General features: G+C 43.7%; 1 protein-coding gene and 1 long non-coding RNA gene across 4 annotated transcripts in view; one reads left to right on the top strand and one right to left on the bottom strand.

The window, feature by feature from the left end:
- ZEB2 (zinc finger E-box binding homeobox 2) overlaps positions 1 to 2331 on the bottom strand; it is a 111749-nt gene extending 109418 nt beyond the window's left edge. For 2 of the 3 annotated variants that reach the window (XM_068687040.1, XM_068687036.1), the window contains exon 1: positions 1938 to 2331. The gene's annotated coding sequence lies outside the window, so the exon portion shown is untranslated. The remainder of the gene's footprint in view (positions 1 to 1937) is intronic. The other variant, XM_068687037.1, reaches the window with a different exon arrangement.
- Positions 2332 to 2392: 61 nt separating this feature from the next.
- On the top strand, positions 2393 to 20501 carry LOC137858797 (uncharacterized). Its single transcript, XR_011098008.1, has 4 exons — positions 2393 to 5573; positions 8225 to 8252; positions 19114 to 19159; positions 19420 to 20501. It is a non-coding gene; the product is annotated as an uncharacterized lncRNA (long non-coding RNA).
- The last annotated feature ends 373 nt before the right edge of the window (positions 20502 to 20874 follow it).

Genomic DNA, 20874 nt, shown 5'->3' with positions numbered 1-20874 from the left:
GACCTCCCCCTCCCCCTAACAATGAGCGGGGTAATTATAAACCTCTGTCACCTTTTTAGTCAGTTTGACAATATTCAGGGTTTCCCCTGCCCCTTACTTAAACAAAGCTTCAGAGTGTCATTTTTTTTTTCTCTTTCCCCAGAAAAGAAACAGAAATCAAAACTACCGCTGTCAGAGTTTTCAGGCTCTCAGGCTGGGTGTGTGTGTTTTAACTTGTAAACTTTGGGACCTACTGTGCGTACCCGGCTGTGCAGGAGCCTCTATCTGTCACTGGAGCCTTTGCTTTGCTGCAAGAACGCTCCTGAAACTCAGTCCACCTCGAGGAAGATGCTGTAGCTTTAAAGATGCTTTGACTTGAGGATTAGTTTAAACAGGGGGCTATAAAAGATGTAACAGATGCAAACTGTAAAACAAGGGCAATTAACCCTTGCTCTCCTGAGCAGGATTCCCCCTCCTCGCCTTCGCATCTATTGTCTTCCCCTGCACTGGGAGTTTTGTACAAAACGTAGAAAAATAAAATAAAATAAATGATTACCTGCCTCACCATTTTTTTTTTCCCAGCAAAGTGGGCTTTTCTATTTATTATTATTCCCTGTGTCTTTTGACTTTGCTGGAGCTTCACACCAGGACTGAGCAGGGAAGTGTGTTGCTGCTAGGTCTTTTATTCCGCCTGAACTCTCTGTTCAGACCTTTGCGGTTATAAAACCTGCCTGGCTAAAAAAATCCCCGAGCAGGTAAGAGGATGGGAATATTGAGAGTGTGTGTGTGCGGGGTCAGCATGTTTACTCACACTCTCCTGCCTGGGATTGCGCCTGGGCAGGGAGGATTGCGAGCTCTCTGGATGTGGATGCATGCGGCCGAGGAAGGGAGAGGCTGAGAAATGCGCCAGAAAGTTTAGGATTTGCCAGTTTTTCCCCGATTCTGGAGTGGGCAAGGCTGGCATCACCGGGGCAGGTCTGACACGGGATGCAGCAGAGTGGGGAGGACAGGAGCCGAGGCGAGCGAGGCTCTGAGCCTTCCTCGGCGAGTGGCGTTTTCATGCAAAACGCCCAATGGAGAATTGTTTTAAATGCATTTCGCTATCTCCCCTGCTCTTCAGCCTCCCCCCAAAAGTTGTCAATAATTTGAAACCTGCAGATCTCGGCAACACTTTTCTTCCCAGACAACTGGCTAGCATTTTTTTTTTTTTAATATATATTTTTTTCGCTTTTTGGTAAACGACTTTTAAGTTCCAGTCAGTACTTTCACTTCTTGCTTTAGGATCCCAGAAGCTAAGGTGTTACTTCACCCAGCTTCGCAAAATAAAATAAAGAAATGAAACTAAGTAAGCAGACAAAACAGCAAACTTTCTGGTTGGGGAAACACATCCTCGCCGGGAGCCCTGCCCCGGGCTGGGGCTCCAGCGGTGCCCGGCCGCGCCGGCTCGGCGTTACCATTAACAGGTACCTGCAAACTTTGGGGCTCCGGAGGGAACCCTACAAGCATAAAAGAGCAGGAGGTGGCCGGGTGGCTTTTATTTTAAATCCCCAGCCTTTGATTTCGCCTTTTTGCGGGAGGACGAGGTGCCTCCCCGGCGCTAAAACTTTGGCTGCTGCGGTGCGCAAGGCGCCTCCCGTACCTGGTGACAGGTAGCGGGGGGGCAGCCCCCAGCGCCCCGACCCCGCTCGCCCCTTCCCGGAGCAGGAGCCCGAGTGACTTCGGGTTTCGGTTAAAAAAAAAAAAAAAAAAAAAAAAGGAGATTTTCGCCCCAAGTCTGAGCAAGGCAGGGAGAAGCCAGCATGCTTAAAAAAAAATTAAAATAAAATTAAAAAAAAAAAAATCAAACGCTATCGAAATTAAAGAAGCCCGCTGGAGCGCGAGGTGGTGGGAGGAAAAAGAAGGGGAGGAAAAAAAAAAAAAAAAAAAAGAAGGAAAACGGAATTAAATTCCCAACCTACCTGCGAAGTCTTGGTTGTAGTTTTGGCCAGAAATGGTGAGAAGCAAAAGCATGAAGAAGCCGCGAAGTGGAGGAGAAAAGGTGAAGGGAGATGCAGCTCCTGGAGAAATTGTAAAAAGCCTTGCAAAGAGTTGTCGGAAGGACCGTTATTCCTGCTGGGCAGGTTAGGACTGATCTCTTTCTGCCACTCCAGGAAACACAAACCTGGGGACGGACTGACGTGTTACGCCTCTTCTAATGACATTTTTTTCTTTTTCTTTTCTGTAGGAGCGAGAGGAGAGACCCTGAAACACACGCCACCTATCTTTGTGGGGAGGGATAATTGAAGAGCACCAAACGTGAGCATCATGTGGAAACGTGATCGCCAAGTTTCTCTCTGGGAAAGGATCTGGGATAGATTATACCTTGAAGTCTCCGCGAAGGGCTTTAGCGGCACAAATGCAATTCCACCTCCTCCCGCCCGCCCCCCGCCCCGCGCCCGCCCCCCGCCCCGCTCCGCGCCGCTCCGCGCCCCGCGGCCCCCCCGCAGCCCCTGCCCCGCGGGGGGATGCGGCCTCGGCCCCCCCCGGCTGCAGCCTCTGCCCCCCTCCAATTTGGGGTGCATCCCCTGACCCCCCCGGGGTGCGTCCTTTAACCCCCAGGGTTCATCCTTTACCCCCCCGGGGTTTATCCTTTCCCCCCTAGGGGTGCATCTTTACCCCCCAGGGGTGCATTTCCCCCCCCCAGGCTGCATCCCCCCACCCCCCCGCGGTGCATCCCTATCCCCCCTCATGCCTCTTCCCCCCCTGCGACCCCCCCAGGGTATAAACCTCCCCCCCCAACCCCCCCTTCATATGGGATCCCCCTCCCCCAGGCAAGATGTGTGCCGGATCCCCCCCCCCCCCCAACCGCAGCAGGATCCTGCCGGATCCCTGCCCTCAGGCTGGATCCCTGCCGCCCCCCCCCGGCGGGATCCCCCCCGCCGGATCCCGCCCCCCCCCCCCCCCGCGGGATCCCCCCCCCGCCTCGGCCGCCCCGGGAGCCGCCGGGGGCCGCATCCTGCCCCGCTGCGCTCCCGCAGCTCCCGCAGCTTGCGGAGGGCCAAAACTTACCCTAACGCAACGCCTAGAAACTAAACTCTGTGCGGGCACCGCAAACGAGCTCCTGGCTGCCTCCCGCTCGTTTTGCTGCTGTTTTATTTTTATCCTCACGCGTTTCTTTGGGGGCATTTTTATTATTATTATTTTTTTTTTTTTTTTTTCCCTCTCTTTCATTTCATTTCAGCACTCGTCCAGGTTATTTGAATAGTCAGCTAAATCTGATGAAAAAAAAAATAATAAAAAAAAACAACACAACAACCGTGCTGAGATCTTACAGTCGCTCTGTTTTGTTCACAGATAGGGAGCAGGGGGGAGCTGGGCGCTTTTTCCTGCCCCTGCCCTGCCCGGGGCTGGCTGCACGGCAGGCAGCTCGGGCGAGCAACGCGTGGTACCGAACTTCGCGGAGGTTACAAGTTTTTCACCTTTGCAAAGTATTAAAATTAAAATAAAATTGCATCTAGAAAAAAAAAAAAAAAAAAGAGAGAGAGAGAGAAAAAAAAAAAAAGAGAAGAAGCCCAGACTCCACCTTTGCACTGAAGGGATTGGTTATGCAAATATGGAAGGGGTTTCCTGGCAAATACAGCTTTCTACTGTATGGTTAATTAAATCATCACTCAAAAGCCTTCCAATGTGACGCTTCTGTCGTAATCCAATCAGGTTACGTAGGTCCTAAACAAGAAAGATATTTTCCACATCTGGAAGTCAGCAATTTAGCAAGTACTGCACATTATTAACCAATTCAGAGCCCACTTCCCAGGGGGATTTTTTTTTGAAGTTTAAGTGTTCTTAACCAATGCTCTGCTGTTTTGTTAATCAAAAAGCTGGTTTACACTGCACGTAATTGAGAACTAATACAGAAGTAAGTCAGGCAGCCCAGGCTGGGGATGCTGAGCGAGGCGGTTTAGTGCAAAGGGGCTGCTATGGCTGAGCCTCAGCCGCTCCTGCCCGGCTCCCAGCACAACCCGCAGCCGCTTCTCCCTCTAAAAGGGCTTGAAATGCTCTCCGTGCAAAGATAAACTTCACGTCTTTCCTACTTGCGTGATCCTTTCTGAAGGTAACCGTGGAGCTGCCCAAAGGGCTGTATTAGGGAGCTGCGGAACAATTTCCCTGCTTTGACAGAGTTAAATCTATTACAGCACTTTTTTTTTTTCTTTTTTTTTTTTTCCCTCCCTCCTGAAGAAAACTGAAACAAATGGTACACTGATCCGACACTATACTTTTACTTACATTAAGCTAAGATAAACTGCTCTTGAACTGAGCATTGAATGTGTGCCTACAGCAAGAGCAGGAACGCGAGCAATAGTCACTAGCAATTGCACTCAAAAATGCTGCTGATCAGAGGACACCTTTCTGATGATTAAACACTGCAAAGGACGGCGGGGGTCCCCCAAGCCCCCCAACAGCAGCTCATCCTCTCCACCGCGATGCGATTGCTATTTTTCACCTCCTCCCCGAACCTAACCCTGCGAGCTCCAGGCAGGCGTCGGTGCCCCGGTGTGATCCGGGTCTGGGGGAGAGGGGAGAGGCAGGGCGGGGGGCTGCCTCCGGGGGGGCTCAGCACAGCCCAGGGGGGGGTCCGAGGCTCCCCACAGCCCCTCGCTGCCTGTCCCCCGGCCGCAGGTCCCTGCGCGGCAGGAGGAACGGGGGAAAAAGGCTGCGCCGACGGCTGCGCCCTACTTGCGCCCTATTTGCGCCCTACTTGCGCCCTGCCCGGGCCGTGGGTCCGAGCGGCCGCGCAGTGCTTGGAGGCTGCTGCCGCCGAGCCCGGCAGCTGCGAAGAGGTGGGGACAAGGCTTTTCTCTTCGCTATTTTAATTATTCACTTATTTTATTCCCCCTCACCCCCCCTCGATTCGCTATTTTCATTATTCACTTATTTTATTTTATTTTTCCCCCCCCGGATCTGAGTTAGCTTGGCTTTGCTAAAAGTTTTCTTGCCACTGCTGTCTAAATGCCAACGCTGTTTTATTATTATTATTATTTTTTTTTCTTGCAGGTTACATGACTTGCCAATGCCTAAATATACCTGTAGATAGTCATGTGCACACACACAGGCACACAACGTGGTGATATCTTAATGAAATGTATAGCACAGTGCAAATATCCTGAAATCAGATTCAAGTATTATTAATTTGAATTAGATCCTCTCAGATCCAGAAGACACTGCCTATAAATCAAGGGCAGTCTGGCAATTCCTTAAAGAGCTAAACTGAATTTAGATGCATATGATAAAAAGAAAGAAAAAGAAAAAAGTGAATGCTAATTACTGACTCGCTTGATTTCCAGTTATCCACATTTTATGTAAGAAAAAGCAACCAAAAACCCACAACACAAACAAGTTCTCAAAATAAATTAATCCCATTACAAATGCCTTACATATTATTCATATGTTTCCAGATTACAGAACGGGAGGATGAACGGCAGATTAAGAGAAGCTGCAGCCTAACCTGCAGTAGGAAGGAGTGCCACCGATGTTGTATCATAAAACATATATCAGCAGCTACACTAAAAAACAAACCCTCAGACCGTGCGATGATGCTCACGGGCTTCAAGGAACATGTTGGTATTGTCAGATAATCCCTATTCATAATTTTGCAGCCTGCTCTCCAGCCCTCAATCTTACAGTTCCTCCAGCTCTGAAGCGCCCTAGCAGGGCTTGCATCAGAGCGATAAACTGCTCCGAGCCTCGCAGCAGTGGCATAACACCTAACCTTATTAGATGCTATTGTAACATGCTATGCGGGGTGGGTTGTTTCTCTTTTTTATTTTATTTTTTTATTTTTATTTTTAATTTTTGGACACTGGACATAAGCATTTAGCAGTCAGCTAAGCCCTTCTGAGATGGAATTTAACCTTAATCCGGGTGATGATTTCCTGCCCTGCTCTGAACTAATAATGGGCGTGCAGCTTCTTTAGGATATGGAAATAATGACAGCCTATAGATCCTGCCTTTATTGGGGTGGTGCTGGCAGCCCGGCTCCCAGCCTCTTCCCTTTCGCAGTGTGCTCAGCATTCCCGTGCAGAGCCTCACGCGATTCTCCACTTCAGACAGGAGCCCCCCACCCCATCCATCCTAAACTGAGCAGACCCCAAATACCCAGCTCTCTCCCTGTGCAGGGCACTGGGTGGTGTGGCTCAGGGGGCAGTTTTAAGGACAGTTCCCTGGCTGTGGGTTTTTCCCCTTTTCCTTAAGTTTTCCTGCGTGGAAATGCAGAGAGGGGAGCTGGGGGCAGCCTGTGCCAGAGATGCCATGGTGGGTGCTGCCAGCTGCCTCCTCCATGGCCTCCTCTTTGTCTGCCGCACATGGAAATGACCCCATGTCCCCCCCCCCGCGGCCCCGTGTGGGGCTGTGGGGCCAGCTGGGGGCTATCCCCGCTGTGAGGGGCTTGTTACCATGAGAAAGGGGCTGGGCAGGGGGAGAGAGCCCCCCAAGGATCCCCACCAACAGAGGGGGGCCCGGGGCTTGGCCCTGCTGTGGGCATCGCAGCCTGCGCAGGCCCTGCAGGCCCTCGTCCTTCTGCTGATCCCTGCTGCCCCGGTAGCTTTGCAGGCTCAGTCCTGGTCTGGCAGGATGATTTGGGGCCCTAGCTATCCGGGTGTGCTCGCTCGTTCCCCAGGACATGCCATGGGGAGCACATTTTTTGCCCATGCCCTCACTTTTGCTGTCAGGGGGGTGCCAGGGCTGAGGGCAGCACCTGCACCCCAGGTTTCTGCCAGCTGCTGCCCTGCTGGAGGGTCCCCTGCTGCACTTTGTGAAGGAATAGGGCCAGGGAGAGGATGGGCACAATTCTCCCCCCCTCTATAATCATGTACGTTAGGTTCTGTCTCCAGCAGAAGAAAGAGGCTGTATTGAGAAACGCTCTAGCTGATAGGTTTTGATTAAGGCTAGTGAAGACAGAGGTTTCGTGCCTCTAGAAACACGTTAGCTGCTCTGAAGCATTTATTTCAGGTCCTTCATAGCCAGGGCTCTCGAGGACCAAACTCTGCCTGCGTTAGGGATGAAAAATCCCTGTTCAGAGGTTCCCAGCCGAGCCCAGCCCGGGGAGAGCATCCTTCCCTCAGCCTGGCACTGGGCCCTGTTGGGGGAGCCCAGGCCCCTGGGGGTGTCGGCTGCTTTCATGAGCAGACCTCTGGTGTAGAAGCTGCCCTTGCCTTGGGATAAAAAAAATAAAATAAAAAAGTGGAATTTTTTTTTTTTTTTTAAAAAAAAAAAAAAAGACTGAAACACACTGGGGGGGAAGGGGAGCTCTGCAGCCACCTGTGGTGGCAGAGGACAGGGCAGACTGGAGTCATTTTTCTGCGTGGGGAATGCCCTGTGTGGCCCCAAGGTGCTGGTGGATGCTTTTCCTCGATACAGGTGTCCGTGTAAACTAAGATGTAGAGAGCAAAGCCTTTTGTTTTTTTGCCATTTCCACATGGAGGAGAGGGCACGGAGGAGAGGAAGAAAGGGTCAGGGAACGACTCTCCCCCCACCCGCTGATGAGGTATTTGAGAAGAAACCTTTTGAATCAACATTCCCAAAGTTTTCAAGTTCCTCTGCGGAAAACCCATGTAGGGATAGGATGTGAGCCAAAAGCGAGGGAAAAGATTGTCTGGCTTTAATTTATCTATCCCTGGGCATTTCTAACAAGCAGATCACTGTAATATTTAATCTCGTGTGAGTCCCTGCATGTTAAAAGTGAATCTCTCTCATATGTTTTTGTTAATTTTGTCATATATAAAGTCACATCTGACGCCTCAGCTCCTGACTACAGGGTGTGCTGGGGCAGGAGAGCAGCATCCGTGGGACCCGAACCGCTTCTCATGCTGGGCAGAGAGGAGGGGCGAGGGGCTGCGGGGCGAGGGGCAGCGGGTGGGTGGGCGAGGATGCGCATCCTGCACTCGACGGGATTTTCCCCCTCTCTTCTGGGGTTGGTGCTGAACTTTAGGCACGTTTCTCAGCAGTTATTAAAATTCGCCGCTCACTTTTGTTTATAGTTGGTTGTTTACTTTGTTGAATTTTTAAAAACTTGTTAGAATGCAATTGAACACAGATTCAACAGTATTTAGGCTTGAAAAATAAAGATGCATCAGAAAGATGCCTATTATGCTTCAGAATTATTAATTGACATTTTTATGATGAATAATTAATCATTTGAATAATTTTCGTATCTCTGATCTGAACACATATTTGCATATCTAATGTCTGATTTTAAATGTGGTTTCTTTAGTTGCATTCTCCCAGGACAAAGACACGAAGTAAGTAACATCCTAATGTAAAACTTTTTTTCTTTGCAGTTGTAAAAGTATGTTTATTGAAATGTAAGCTTGTGTTTAGTTATGAAGCTGTTAATAATCTATGCATGGCATATATGCATTAATAAGACTGTGTATCTTTCAGATATGAGTGCATTTAGGCCCCATTTTCTCAAAAATGGTGGTAAGGTCTCCAGCAATACACATACAGTGCTTAAAACCATGCAGAGTTAAGCTAGGAAACCATAAAGAAATATCTCAGACGTGCAGTGTTCCCTTCTTGTTTATATGACACTTAGTGAGAAGACCAAAGGTTGTTTCAATTTGAGGTGCTTAAAATATCAAGAACTTTTTATATCCATTTTTACTGTTTCAAGTGTCTTCCCGGCGAGACGACATCAGCATTTACTCGTTATATTTTAATATGCCTAAATCATAATCTTCAAGCCCCCCCTTTGCTCGACAAAGCAAGAGCATGAGCTGCACAGCAGTTGCAAGTTGGTCAGCAAATAGGTGCAAGCAGCGGTGCCTGTTGTGCAACACGCTCGGCGTTCAGTTGGTATGAGCACAGCTCAGCCACATGGGGAACAGAAAGGAGGAAGGGGCAGCCGGACAAAACCATACCCAGAAAGGTATAAAAAAGAAAGAAAGAGAGAAAAGCAAGAAATTAAAGGAGTAGCCTCTGCTCTACTGCCTTAGACCCCTGGTTAATTATTACAGCAATACTGCCCGCCTGACACCCACGGGGTTTTGCTAGGAGTTGCCTTCGTTTATGCCGGGTCTGAATTAGATTTAGTAAGAAATGAAATCTTTTAAGCATTTATATTTAGTGGTACATTTAAGTGCACAGGGATCCCAGATATTCTGCATATGAGCTATTCCTTGTTGTCATACTTAAGAACCACGGCAATAGATGCTCTAGAAACACCTTAAATGGATGCAGTACTATTAAAGATTAAAGAAAAGGAGATTAAAGAAATTACACTGAAATGGAGGCACAAATACCGGAATGCAATGCATGTTAGTGTTTAAATTTGTTTAGTGCCATTTATATAGGGAAGATAGTACACGTGAAATGAAAAATTAAAATAAAAACTTAAATCTCTTTTTTTTTGTTGTTCACAGTAGGTAGTAAAAATTTTGGCCAAGAAATATATATATGTGTAAGAAATGTATATATATATACATTTATGGTGGAAGTATATTATATAGATTATGGTAATCTAGTGGGCAATATCTGACAGACAGATACTGTATAAAGAAACTGTGAAATGTAGTTCTCAGAACAGGCTGAAGTTATACTGAATAGGATGTTTAGCAGTTGCATATGCTCAGTGATAACAGATTTTTTTTTTCCTGGGGGGCTGAGTCTGTAATAGCAGAGCAGTCAGCTTGCAGCCTTGCAGCACGGGGGGCCAGCTCTGAGACCAGTGCCAGGAGCTGCCATCGCTTTGGCCATCGGGGGGGCAGCAGCGGCAGCAAGCTCTCCGCAAAGGGACGAGGCAAGCATTGGGGTTAAACCTGCAGACTTTGCTTCTGAAAGCAGGAGAAAAGCTAACATCCCTGAGAGGCACCCACACTTCTCTGCAAAGGGACCATTCCGAGGGATCCCCCAGGATCTCCTCTCCTCTGGTAGCAGCAGCAGCACTGGAGCGAATGCAGCACTGAGCTAGCCCCAACCCCCTGGATCGTGCTGTGCCTTAATGAGGATAACGGACAGCTTTGTGGAAGACTTATTTACACTGGAAATGCAGATTTTATTTTACATTTTATGTTATTTTATTTATTTATTTATTTATTTTGTTTTAACCAGGCAAAATGGTGAATATAAATGATAAAATTACAGGGCAGATCCTGTTCTACCTATTTTACAACCAGGTCAAATTTATTTTCCCCAGCTTTCCCACCATCTCTTTCTTTTCCTATTGACTACCGATTAAGCCAGTGAAGGTGAAGTTACTGGCAGGGAATCCAGGTGCAAAGCTGACATTTTGGTGGCCATCCAAAAGTTTCTGAGTCAACTTGAGTCAATCCCACAAGGCAAGGTTTGGGATTAGATGATCTGTGAGGTCCCTTCCAACCCAACCATTCCGTGATTGTATGATTGCCCCCGACAGCTCTTATCACCGCCCCGGGGAAAGCATTTTGTTCTCTCTGTGACTCCAGGAGATTGTCTGTGTATTTCAAAATCTACACCAACGTGAGGGTGACAAAAATATTGAGAAAAGCCCGAATGGTTTGAAACGATTAGATTCTGCCACATAGCTTTCAAGGAAATTCCTTGTTTATAGAATTGCCCAATATCTGGAAAACTGCTGCTGCTCTGCATCGCCTGTCCCAGCGACGCTGCACGTCTGACCTGCAGACTTATGTGTGAACTGGCAGGCATCCCCTCCGTCAGTGGTGGCATTGGACTTGCCAGCTCTTCTGCTCGCTTCCCCCCGACTATCAGCATCACCTCCAGCTCGTCTGCGGATGGAGGCCGGGCCAACTGGCCCTTTTCCAAGCCCAAATCTTGGGCTCTGGGTTATTAGAGCTGTCAAAAACAGGAGAGCTTATTTTTACTGCCATGAAACTTTTCCCCAGGTCTTCCCTCCCTCCCCAGTTTGTGTTTGAAAAATGTTTATCTGGAAATTTCCTGACACCCCTCTGGCCATTTGCTCTGTGGTTCTCCGGGTTGGTGTTGCAGTAAAGACACCGGTACTCGAACAAGCCTTTTCCCCGTACGGGTGGTGGTAGGCGCATGTACACTCGTACCAGCTCTTACTACAGCGCTCGAAATTTGCTCCATGCAGCATCTAAACTATTTTAAAACCTTGCCATCCTTTTTTTAACACACATCAGCTATCCTGCTTCAAGTCTCTGACAAGGATGTGAAAACCGCAGTGTCAGAACAACTGCTGCTCCTTTCTCGGATTCTGACAAGCAACTTTCAACCTGAAACTCTCTAAAAATGCCTACTTATATATATATACACATATATATAGTTCAGAATTGACTATATTGACTGTATTTCTTCCCCCGTTCTGACAGGTTGGGAATGGGTGCAGAAGATGAGTGAGGCAGAATATGGCACTAGCCTTTGGTGCTCAGCCAGTGGGGCCGCTTGATAAAGGGCCCTCCACAAGGAGGTTATGAATGGCTGTGATTTTCCAGATTTTGGGCTAGAGGGGAGGCAAAACCTCCAGAATAAATTCTACCTGGGTTGGGTTGCTGTGAGCATTGACATCCATGGCTCTGATGAGTCAGGAGCTGTACCAGTGGGACTCTATGCCATAGTTTGACTGAGCCACGTCTTACCAAGCACAGACATTTCCATGGGTCCAGCATGGTGCCCATTCGCTATATTAATTATCTGACCTTTCTTTTTGTGTATGTCATGGGCAGCAGATGCCACTGAAGCCAGCAGAGGTGGGAACAGGCCTTGGGGTGCTGGGGTGCTGGGGTGCTTGGGGTGGCTCTACATGCAAGATCTCTTCCCCTAGAAGACACAGAAAGGGCAGAAGTGGTCGAGGCCAGGCAAAAGACAACAAACCCAACCACGGCATGGTCTTGGACACCTGCAGCTGAAGTGCCTCAGCCTCCCTGAGCTGCTGGGGCAGGTGGGTGCTGGGGTTAGCTGCTGTGCCACTGCCACCCACCAGCTGCATGTGGCTGTGGTGTCTCATCAATGCCAAACCCACCTGTTGTTGGCACTTATTTTGAGGAGGATAAAAGCCATCACTGAGATCTGTGCCTGGAATTTAGGGGTTAGCATTTGGGAAGCATGAGTCAAGGTGTGTCCTATTTAGGGGTTTTTATTCCTGGCATTTAGTGTTGGGAAGCAGACTTGGATGGAGGTGGGAGCTGTGGGGAAAGCGGTGCGGGTGTGCAGGCAGGGAAGGCAGCTCTCCCTCATGCCTTGTGGTGAAGGGACAGAAACACAGAGCAGAGATTGAAACCACTGCAAATATTTGTTCTCATTGTCAGATGTTTCTATAAAATCAGTTGTTACTGAATCACCATTGAAGTTACTGAGCATTTAAATAAGCAGAGAGTGAGAAAAGCTAAGTCTAATTATATGTTTCATGCCATTTACAGAGGTTTCCAGGGGATTTTCTTTTAATAAAAGTGCAGTGCATCAAAAAGAATAAATCCTACAATTTTGTTATTTACAAATCAGCTTCTTCTGCCTCAAGCTGACAGACTTACTCTCCATCTTATACCCTCCTTTCCACCCCAAAACGCACCCAGTACATTGACATTTCTGCTAATACTTGTCAAGTATCTACATATTATTTTATGCTCCTTAGGCTTGTAAGCAAATGGATCAGAAGAAAATCATAGCATTGGCATAATAAAAGTCCTCTTAAAAAAGATACGAAGAAAAAACCTCAGTGTTGGAAAGCGTGTAACATAGATGTTTTCCAGATGAAGAGAAAGAAGTGCCTTTTGTATGTCTACCCAACAATTCTTGAAGTTTTCAAATCAGAAGTCTGTCTGGAGATGTGAAGTTATCAATTTAAATGATTTATTAACTGAAAATGACCAAAACCCACCACTAAAATTTTCTCTTCTATGTAATCGATGGGTGCAGCACTTGCAGCATTCACCCATGCTTCAGAGAGGAGCAATCTACCCTGATTCAGGCTAATTACTCATTGCATTTTTGAGGCTACTACCTGTTTTGGTGAGTTAAAAAACAGGGAACCATGAGACCATGTGTGTGCTTGTCCAGTTTGGCTGCTGTCATGGATATAGGAGCAGGCTGACTGCTTTGGCAACTAAAATGTTACACGCAAAGGATACCAGAAAAACAAAGGAATGAAAAAGAGAGGGTTTCTCTTTAGTATGAACCTACCACACAGGCATTACACAGAGATGAGCTATGCATGCTTTCTAGAGGTCTCAGCCTTGCCTTGCAACAGCCCTGCCATTGCAGCATGGGCCTCTTTCCTGAGCAGATGCTGCCGGTCGAGCCAAATTGTATGATTGTGTTGTGATACGGAGATATGTGGACTGGGGACTAAATTAAGGACATTAAACTCAATTTCCTTAAGACATGAGCCAGATTTTAATATTGCAGCTGTCCAGAGGTGAAAGGGTAATGAGGACAGGAGGAATTCCTGGACGGGAAAGGGACACTTGGCCCAACAAGTCTGTCCCCCATCAAGTTTATTACAACACACCTCCCTGCCTTGTCGATATATCCTCCAGCCCTGTCTGCCTATATAAACATGTCTGGCTATCTCTTCTGTTCATTAATACTCCAGTTCACTTGGTGCTTTTATTTAACAAAATGCCCGCCACGCTGTGAATTGGATAGCTCTCCATGAATTTACTGTTTATTCTTAGACTTTTCATTTTTAATTGGCATCTTTTTTAAACCCACCAGATACAACCACTACTTCAGCTTCCATCCTAATTATGAAAATGTTAATGTTTAGGTCTTTTTAGAAAGGATTAGTCTCATCCTTAATTTGTATCAACTATCTTTAACAGTCAGAAACAACGATTGCTTCATATCTTATTCCTATTTGAGTCACTGAAGTTCTTCTTTGGAAAAGGTGATCAAAATTGGAATTATTGGAGAAAATCTATCATGTTCCTTGTGCAATAAGAGTTCTTTTGATTTGCAGGCTATCCTTTGCTGGAGTGTCCATATCACACTTTATTTATACTGAATTGGCATTGATTCAAAATTGATGTTTGACAGATTCAGTACAATTCTTAAGGTGGAGCAGGACTTTTGGTAGTCAAGCATTAACTCAGTGATCTCCTAAAGTCAAGAAACAGCTTTGAAGGCTGATGGGAGGAAAAAAAGCTCCCAAGAAATCAGTAGCATTACAAAGACTTCTAACTGCTAACTGGTCTTCATTTATTCAAAACTATCTCCCTTTAAATATTCTGCTAGCAAAGTTGAGAGCAAATTAGCATACAGATGCTTCTTCAGAATGCCAACATTTAAAAAAATGGGTTTTCCCCTTCCTCTGAGGCAACTCAAAGGAGAATGTCATTAGAGATCTGAAAACAAACATGGGGAAAGAGACAAGTCACAAGTAAACCCTTGTGATTTTGAAATTTCAAAGAGCAAAATGGTGGTGAAACAAAAATACTCAGGGTAAAGTGTAAGTGAAGGAAGCAGGCAAAGTAGGTTGCTGTGGTGTGAGATCAAGAAAGTTTGTTGTTTAAGTGTTGAAATCCCAGAAAACTAGTATGGGAACAATTATTTCTGGTATCTAGCTAAACTCTCTTTTTTAGAAAAGCAATGCACTTATATGATGAATAGGAGATTTTTGTCTGGTTTAACGCTTGATCTGAAAATAAAAGAAGCGTTGCAACTAGAGATTGTTTAGGGGAAGAAATTCTCCACCCTATTGAGAAATGCTGAGGTTTTATTCAGGAACTAAGATGGCAGCAGAGGGTGGACAAAGAACTCTGAGAAACTTGGAACCAGAAGAAAACTATCTATTAGTTTCAGGCAGGTGAGGAAACAGTTCTGAGAAGGGAAGCCATGGACATCCAGCTGTCGAAAAATCAGTATACAGTACCAAAGTGGCACAGAAAACTTCAAGTTCAAATCCAGGATCCACAGTGATTCAGGGAAAAAAAACAAAAAACAAAAAACAAAAAACAAAAAAACCTGTAAAATATGCTAAAATATTTGCCTTTTAATCTGGGGGTTTGAGTCCAAACTTACCAGAGAGCTGGTGATCCAAAGATGATTTGAAAATGCAAGAATCCCAGACAGTGTTGTTCTGACACTGAGCTCATGGGAGTGAGGGATGGGAGACATCTCCCTTGGCATTTGTTGCACTGTAAACACCCACAGCTAAAATCCTTGGATTTCCCATTCCCCATCTAAATGTACTGTATCACTGAAATCTGAAATTAGCATAGCAACTACCACAATGTCAGACTACTTTTTTTTCTGAGGTTTCTCGCATAAACAGATTAATTGGTTAAAAATATGTATAATGAGCAGGAGTTTTAGTCTTTGTACAGTTCTGAACAATGCTCACAAGGCCAAATCTTTTTTTTTTTTTTTTGTCATACTCTTGAAAGATGTTCTACTAAAATAAATGAAGTAGACATGGCAGTAAAACCAACAGAAATTGGCTGTAATGTTAGACAAGTTGTTTGAAACACACCATGGAAGTATAACTTGAGAAAAGTAGTCAACACTGCCCTTTCTTAACTGATGCTGTTTTTTTTTTTTTTTTTTTTTTTTTAAATATCTGGTGAAATTCTGTGTTATTACCATGAGAGGAAAAAAATAACCTATACCATTAGGAAAAAAATGAGGGCTGTTAAGGGTCTAAACACTTTAGACCTGAGACATGGTGGCACAGAAATAAGTCCTCAGGCTTTTTGTCCTGCCTCCAGTCTCCTGCCTATGCTAAGCTACCCCCGGACAGGTCCATATCACCCTGGGGGCAGAAAGGGACCCACAGTGCTTCAAAACTACATGGGGCTTGGGTGCAAAGGAAGGAGGATTAGCTTTGTTATCTGATTCTCGTGATAGCACCATCCCTGGGTTAAAAAGTCTTACCCAGGTACTTACCCATTAAATTGCAATAGATATTTTATTTATTTATTTATTTTCCTAATTAATAATAATAATCTGGATTTTTTTTTTTTTTGTTAATTTCTAATTTTTCAAGCTCCTAACTCAAAGGTAAAAACAAACAAACAAACAGAGCAACATCCTATTTATTCTATTCCTCCCTTTTCCTGGAATTCCAGTTTCTGCCTGAGCTCTTTCTTGCTCTCCCCTCTTCCCTTTGCATGGCATCCCTCCATCGTTTCTTTCCACCCTTCTCCCCAGCTGGTGCACGCTTTCACATTTTCTCTGCATCAAACAAGCCTGTTTACTTTGCTCTATCAGCTCTGTGCTCCAGCCCAGCAGTGTTCCTGGTGGTGCTGATGCTGCATGTGTTGGTGATCTGGATCTTGCATTCAGGCAGTTGTTGCTACTGTAACTCATGTCCCCGGCATATTTTGATATGTTACCTTTGATATTCTGATTTAATTCTTTTGCATAGATTAGAGACAAGACAAGCTCCTAACCTGACCAAAGCACTATCCTGTATTGACTGCCAATCTCGAAGTCATTCAATGAATGCTGTTTTCCTACTGTTATCAGTTCATTAAAGTTTGTTATCATTTACACAGTGGCTCTGTACCTTGCTGGTAATCTCCAGTGTAGGATCTTATCAAACACTCTCAAGAAAGTCTAGGCATATTATATACCACCTATACTATTTTCCTTGCCTACCTTGGCAGTGATATCTTTACAATTCCAACAAATTATTTGAGCAAGATTTCCTGCCCTAAATCCACATTGGTTGACTCTACTCAAATTAGGATTTTCAGCATGTTTCCCCACTAAATCCTGTAAAACTGCTCCTAGTCTATTCTTCATAGCTATGAATTGTGTTATGTTAATTTGTTTATATTATGATTTAAAAGTATTTTATATGTATGTATTCCTCTGCATGTGCATATGTACACAAAAGTGTATATATGTATATGTAATGGAGTTTATATTGAAGTACATTGGGCTTTAAAGCTGAATACGTTAAAATAGTTAATGCAGTATAAAATGCGAAGGATACAATTAGGGACAGATCTTTGGCTAGAGTAAATGAATTTGACTTTGAATAAATTTTGCTAACTTAAATGGTGTTAACTTGATTTATGTGAGATGCGGAGTTAACCCTTATGCAATGTATTTGCTTTACTTCTGTGCCAAGCGATCAGAATTACTGTTGGGATGCTTCTTAACATTTCTGATTTATCACAGATATCTATTCACATTTCTTATGGATCTCTCTAGCTCAAGAAGTATATTTTTATTTGCTGCTGCCAAAATAATTCTTAATGTCTTATATGGACTATATACTATTTTGTAGCAGATTAGTAGTTTCTTTGCTTTAATTTTCCATTATTTTACAAAGTTTATTATCCTTTCCAGTTTTCTGTTCACATATCAGCTTGTTGATCTGTAGGTCCTTCCATTGCAATGCTGAACCTGGCAATTTTTGGTAAATGCAGTTAAAAGTGCTATGCTTAGTTTGATTGTAAAACTAACATTTTAGAGAGGAAGTAGCCCCTCTCCTCAGGCTGAAACCAAACTAAAAATTTAAGGCCAAAAAAAGTGGTGTTTAAAAATCTAGTTCTTATTGGAAAAAGAGGGTTCTACCTTCTGAAGTGTCCAGGTCTCTACTGAGGTGCGATGATATTTCACAAATTGTAATCTGGTTTATAAATCATAGAAAGGAATAGGCTGTGAGGCACTGTGATGGTGTTTCAAAAAAACTTTTTTTTTTTTTTTTCCCCACAAGAAAAACAAAATTGATATTTCTATTTTTTTTCTTTCCCCATGAAAATTGCATTTTACCCTGAAAGAAGATTAGTTTCCATGAAAAATAGTGTCTTTGTTTTGTTTCATTTTAAACCAATGATAAAACACGTCTGATAGGATTTTTTTTGACCAGTTTGGGTCCACACTTTTCTTGCCTATGGTGGAAACACGTGTTGGCCATCAGATCTAAGGGAGCTGAGCCTTCTGTACAAACCAAAGGAAGAGCTAGGCAGAACAATGCTCAGTTAAGCCAGGAAGGTTTTTGGGGACAACACAAGCTCTTACTCAGAAACCTGGAGTCCCTAGCCTCCACTCCACCAAGGTTAGACACAAAAGTGGACATTCACTGGCAGAGACGTCCGCAGCATTGTGCAAAGCACAGCATTTGTTGATGGTGCTTTCCTTGATGCAGTAGGTTGGCAACAAAAGCGCATGTGTCCAGCCTGTGGGAAAAACAGTCAGCTTTAACACTGGTCTGAAGGAGGTATAAAAAATTAAGACCACATCTTCACCAAGCTTCTGAGGTTGCTTCTCACTCCTCTTGCTGGAGCTCTGTTAGAGAGATGGATTTTAAGTACCTGCTCCCAGGTACGTTGGTTGTATTACAGTGATTGGAGATATAATATATGGAACTGCAGATGAGTCTTATGGTCATGGGACTGCATGAGGTCAATTCCATTTATAAACTGCTAAGCCCATGCTTTGGTATGCCAGGAACAAAAATAACAAGAAGTTATACTTGTGAGTCCTGAAAGATGAGTTCCCATCTTTGATGAAGAACTTGCTAGTCAGAATATCTACAAAATACACCCCATAAAGCTTATCTGTTTTTTGCTGGTTCACTATTACTAGATTGCCTTTATTATGTGTTATTGGCCATTTTTTCCCTATTGGCTCTGTGAACTCTATTGTTAATATTGATTCAAAAAGGAAATCTTACTAAGAGTGTCTTAGGTTTCCTTAATTGTTCTTTTAACCTGAGTATTTACTTTGAGACTCTCCCAAGATTTTCTTGATAAGAATGTCTTCTATTGATTTATCCCTTACATCTATGAGGATCTTTATCATAGTGAAGTTTGAGCTCCCTATCATTAACTTTTAAATTATATTAAAATTAAATGTAATTAGAGTTAAATTTTATAATTAAAATTAATCTTAGAACAGTACACATGCTTATCTCCAAGTATAGGGTTCAGCGTAACTACTGGTTGCTCAGTGGGCTAATAGCATTGCCACTACAAACAAACTCTGTTGGTTTCCACATTGTTATCATAGCAATCAATATCTGAATAATTAAATTCCCCCATTATCAAATTCTAGTCTTCTTTATCAACTTTTCTTCCACCAGTAATTTTGTTGTCTTAATCTGGTTTCTTCTCTGAAATTTTATAACAACCTTAGAGTTTTACCAGATAATCTTTCTGTTAAGTTCTCTAGCCTTCCAATTTTGAAGTCCTTAAAGGAAATTCCACTGAATGGAGTTTTGATCAAAGTATATTTTGTTTTGTTTTAATACAGACTACTTATTTTATCTTGTCTCGCCCTTGAGTGAAATCCTATGCATGTAAGTATTTGAAATTGCCATTCATTTTCTTGACTCATTCTCTTATTGATTTTCTTTCCAACTATTTCCAGCCAATGTATCTAATAATTATTAGAGATGAGGCAAGAACTAGATGCCTGTATCCATATCCTCCTCTGAACTTTGTAGCTCATACCCATCCTTAATTAACATGAATGTGAGCGATGGTGTTTCCCAGACTAATATCTAATTCTTTGATGTTACATCTTACCTTTAACCTTTCCTGCTGTGTTTTGACATAGCTTTGGTCCAGAATGGCTTCTCAGGGGAAGGATTGTACATCATGAAGCTTCACACTCTCCTTAGACCTGATGCCAAAAGAACAGAAAGGAAAGGGAAGGGGTCCTGCTCCCTTCTGTACTCCTGCGAATGCAGCTCTGTCAGATCACTCCAGCCATTTCATTACTCCGTAAATGCAACACTTTCTGAAGGAAATTCACTGTTGAATTAAGGGGGGAAAGTGGGATACAAAACAAATGTTGGTGGTAATGAATTGAAGTGATGATCTGAGGAGCTCATAGTGCTTCATAAGCATTAATTAATTAAACCCGACCAGATCCCAGTGAGGTAGGCATTATGGCCCATACTTCACTGCTGGCTGCGGTGTGCTATTTCTGTCTCAATATCATTTTGTTAATATGTATTCTGATGCGTGGACTGAAATGGTGTCTGACTAGTAGAGATGACTGTGCATATATTTAAGCTGTGAATATTTTGCATGATGAGACTTCACATGGGCAACATTTTTTTTTTTCTTTCATACAGCCTTATTCCTGAATAAAAAGTGTATGATAAATGAGTTATACAGAAAGCATTGAAGGGCTGCTGGCAATGTATAGTTATGTACGATATATAGCTCATTCTGTTACTGAATTACAGCTAATATCTCTTCATTTTGTTACTGAAAACCTGAGTGCACTTCAATGAATATGAAATTTTCTTTCTTTTGTAATATAATTTACCTAATTGCCGTAAGAATTTAACCTATGATTTTAACTGCAATTATTAGAGATGTGAAGAGCACATAAATCTTTTATTAATAAATCATAAAAGTTATTCTGAGTTTTCATTGTGAGAAACATGTTTTGTTTTTAGTACTGATGTAGAGCTTTGACTCCTAATGAGTGCTTTCCCCCCTTTTTTTTTCCATGCTGCTCTAAACAAGATGTTGTTTATTACTTGAAACATTATATGTAAGCCCCAAGAATATGTTACATGTGACTGCAGTTTTGGCAGACTTTGAGAAACTGAAGTTTCCAGAAATTTTGCTATGTTTAAAAACCAGAGCCATGTTTTAAGGAAAGATTTCTACTTCCAAATGTGTGGTTGCCTGAACCTTTTACATTTTCAAGTCAGATTCCCCTGCCAAATAACACACTGTACCTTAACTATAATAAAAAAGCAGAGACTGTGTTTATAAAAACATTGCAGGAGCAACTGTGATCACATTTCTTGAATTTATTCTATTCATGTGCTCAAATATGTATTTTATAGTAAGCTCTCTATTGCACCGGTCACTTACAGGAGTAGAAAATGACATGTACAGGCAGAAGGTTGGCATAATGTAACAAACCAAACTGGTAAAATACAGGAATTCAGAGCCAGACCAAAATATGAGGTCAAGGAAGTTGCTCTTATAATAATAGTGGTTATCTGTTTAATGTGTGATCTGGCAGTGGTACGACGTTGACCATAAG

Source organism: Anas acuta, chromosome 6 (assembly GCF_963932015.1).
Source record: "Anas acuta chromosome 6, bAnaAcu1.1, whole genome shotgun sequence".
In the NCBI taxonomy this organism is placed as follows: Eukaryota; Metazoa; Chordata; class Aves; order Anseriformes; family Anatidae; genus Anas; species Anas acuta.
The sequence above is the reverse complement of the archived record's forward strand: the minus strand, read 5'-3'. Positions and strand labels throughout refer to the sequence as shown.